Consider the following 4,068-nt stretch of genomic DNA (forward strand, 5'->3'; position numbering starts at 1 on the left):
GCCTTTGTGCCCTTGGCTCTGGCAGCTGCCTCTGCCCCTCAGGCCACCACAAGACACTTTCCTGGCAGCTTCTGCCCTTGGGTTCTGCCTCGCCCCTCCCTGAGCAGCCTGGCAGGGCTTGCACAGTTTTGGGCCTTGGTTGTTGCTCCCCCTCCCATCCCACTGCCCCCCAAACAGCCCTGAGCCCCCGGCAGGGACAAGATCTGCTGGGCCAGGGCCTGGGGCTCAGCCTTGGCCTTTGTGCTCCCCAAAACCAAGGCAGGCTTTGCTCAGCATTGCAGGGGCCTGCCCAGAGCCTTTGTCTGCCTGCACTCCTGGCCTGCAAGGATCTGCTCTCAGGAGTCCCTGGGGAAGCTTTGTCAGTGCCTGCCCTCAGTGGGGCCCAGCAATGCTTCAAGGGACTGGGAGTTTGGCTTCTGACTTCTTGAGCAGCTTCTTCAATCTTCTCTCAGCACTTGAGGATTATGGACTTGTCTCTAAACACACTGTGGGGCTCATTAAAATACAGAAAAACAAATTATTTCCCTTCCTTTAATTGTCTTTTTATCCTCAAATCTTCAAAAACTAATTGGAGTTGTTTTGTAGTTTAGCTGAGGAGAAAGATTTTAAAGTGGACCTCACAAAAATATATATTTTTTTTATGAAAGGGAATGATTTACACAGAACCTTGGGATGCAAGAGGGTCAGGGTGCAAATGATTTGGACACAAACATAAGGGGGCAGAAGAAATTAGTAGAACTTAATCATAGATCAACTTAACAGTTATCAAAGGATGGAATAGCATTTACTACAATTGAACAGTGACTGAATTATAGATTCACAGTAACAACACTCACACTAAAGTCAATTCACACCCACACCCAGGCAGAGATGTGTGGACACATCAAGATCTGGGTGTGTAAAGGTCCCTCTCCAAAATTCTCCTGTTGTCAGTGAAACCCTCCCACACATCCCTTTGTGTTTCCCACCAGACAAGGGTCACAGCTGGAGGAGTGTTTGTTGAGGGGGATCAGAATTGTCCTGGGCATCAGTGATGCTCCTTGGAGTGTTGCAAACTGGAGGGTTCCCGAGCTCCAAGAGGCTGCGTGAGGTGTCCCAGTGAGAGGGAGGTGCTGGGGAGCTCCCAGGGCCTCCCTTAGCACCGCTGGCTGTGGGCTCACAAGGGCACTGGCTTTAGTTATCCGCTGAATTTCCATTCTCGTGTCAGGAATGACTGGAGTTTCCAAAAGATTTGAGAATCCAAACTGTTTCTTTAGGGTTTTGATTCAGGCAGGGAATGTTCCAAGGCTTTCATGGAATGACTGATTATCAATGTGTTCCCCAGCTGTTCCACTCAGGATTGTTCTCTCCTGTATCATTCAGGAGCCCCTGGTCCAGTCCAGTTCCTACACTGAGAAAAGGAGTCCCAAGGAATGTATATAACATGAGGCAACCCCAGAGAAGGAGGAAAAGGCATTTCATTTCTGGATCAGTTGTCTGCAGTAAGGTCAGCTCAAGCATGTTTCAGTGCTAATAAATAAACTCTCCATATGCCATGTAAACAAAGGAGGGAAGCTGTTCTTGAGGCAGGTGTATTTGCACATGTACATTAACTGCATGTATATTGCAAGATATATCAGTACTCATTTCATGATGGAAGCGTAGTTGGTACACAAAGTACAGAATTACAGAGACGTGGACTGGGAATTGTTAAATGTAACATTCAGGCTAAGTCTTATTTTCTCATTTTGCACCACGCAAGTCACTGGAAACCATCATCTACAAGGAAAAGTTTAGGAAAGTGGTGCAGGGACTACATGTGGGAAGAAGGAAAATTTATATTTAAATTGTAAGACAAATGTTCTTACATATGTAAGAAACATATTTTAGAGATCTCTCTGAATCTAACAACTGCTTTTTTCCCTTTCTGGTGTTACCCACATTGTTAAACACAGATTTGAATACCCACACACCGCTGGAAACCAGCTCCACTCCAGACAAACACTGGTGAAACATTTTATAGTATGTAAATATTGTGAAGATAAATGTTTTTCCAGCAGTTCTCTTTCAGTTTCACTGTGGGCACTGTTAGAGCAAATTTCCTTCTTCTCATCCACTGAAGTTCAAATGTTTCCTATTTCAAAGGCAAGGGAACCAACAGACTTTCCAGAAATATATATCTAAACTAAATCTATATATCTAAACCCTATACTTATATATCTCATCATCATGGCTAGGCTTCGCGAACGAAGATTTGAGAGGGGCTCTACCCAGGCTTGCTACAAGCGCGCTGATGGCTAAAAAGGCCAATGCGAGATAGACAAGTCTGGTTGCAGAAGGTGCAGCAGAAAGACTCCCCAGGTGATACTGACAAGACGCGATTCTTTCTGCGTTGTCTTTTCTCCTTGAGAGTGATCCTGCGTGTGTTCTCAAAAGCAGCAGCAGCGTTATAGATGGTGTGTCTCCAGGCCTCCCGATTGGAGGCCAGGGCAGACCAATGGTGGTGGTCAATATGGCCAAGGCTGAGGGATTGTTTCAGGCAATCCTTGTATCTCCTCTTCGGGCCTCCTCTCTTGCGGCAGCCAGTGGCAATCTATATACAACTGCATCCCTGGAAACATTCTGATCCCAGCAAATCTAGTTCCTTCAGCTCAAGATCTACGAATGCTTGAACAGGTACAATTTGTACTAAAGTGGACATGGTCAGAGGCCATTTAATGGGATTGGGAAAATTGTAATAAAGCACAGATAATTCTTCCTGGGAGGATATAGGCATTCCCACAAGACATGTCTTAAAGGGATTTCTTAAATTGGAAAGAGATAAACACAAAGTGTCAGAACCCGTGGCATTTGCCAGCTTTACCCATACACTATCTGAGGTTTGGAATGTCCACAGTGGGAGGGACATCAACTGCACCATAGGGAAGATCAGGATGAAACAGGAGATGATGAAGAGTCTTCTCAGTATGGCTTGATCCATTCGGAGGGAATCCAAGTTGGACCTCTCTCTCTTAAAACACAAGTGTGTCCCTTCCCACACGTGATGAGAGGGAAAGGACCTATCCATTTGCCTGCTATTAAATCTTTATAAATAATGCTGGCTTTTGTTACTTGTGGAGTGCTTTGGGAATTAAAATGTCTTTGGACTGGAGTAGTATCTATTTCGATGCGATTAAAAAAATTCAAGACATATAAAGCTTTCTGTAACTTGTTCTTAAGGGGTTAATCCTGTTTTCCCCCTTTTCTGTGTTTTCAGCATGGTTTTAATAGATTGGTGGGTACGCTCAACTCTACCTTTTCCTGTAGGATTGTGGGGGATCCCAGTCCTGTGCTCGATGCCCTACAAGCCGAAGAAACTTTAAGTCTCCTTTGACACATATGAGGGACCATTAGAAAATGGAAAATTATGGTTTCGAATAACAAATATCAATTGTTTAAATAAATTGAATAAGATCTGGTTATTGATGTTACACAGGTAGGAATTTTCCGCTCTTTGGACTATTCCAACTACGTACTGAGAGTCAGACACAATGTTTATACTTTCAGAAGAAAATAAGGATAGGGTTCAAACAACTGCAGGTAATTCTACGATTTGTGGAGAACCCTCCAGTTTGTGTATATCTTGTTGCCAATTTCCATTTTCTTGCCAAATCACTACTGCATTTCCAGTTTTTCCTGATCCATCTGTAAACATAGGTTTTGCATGTTTTATAGGGAGTCTTGACCAATTAGATTTTAATTGAACCAGAATTTGATTGATTCTTTGGATAAATTTACAGGCAGGTAGATGAATTGTGATTTCTCAAGAATAGTTGGACACTGAAATTTGAAAATTGTATTCTATTATCTGCATTTGTTCAAGGTGTTCGGAGGTTGGGGGCAGATACACGACATGTGGGTCTGTACCTCAGAGCTCCCAACACCTTGTTCTGTCTTTGAAACATCATCTGACGATCATTTCTGGGAATGTAAATAAAGTTTTCAAAAACTGATGTGGCAAAACCAACCACTCCCAAAGGCAAAACTTTATGTTTTTATGATAGAGTTGTCCTAGTAACTCAAATGATTGAGTTAGACCTTTCAAAATTA

Source organism: Empidonax traillii, unplaced genomic scaffold, assembly GCF_003031625.1.
Source record: "Empidonax traillii isolate 1590-97213 ecotype Southwest subspecies unplaced genomic scaffold, ASM303162v1 scaffold691:size399616, whole genome shotgun sequence".
Lineage (NCBI taxonomy): Eukaryota > Metazoa > Chordata > Aves > Passeriformes > Tyrannidae > Empidonax > Empidonax traillii.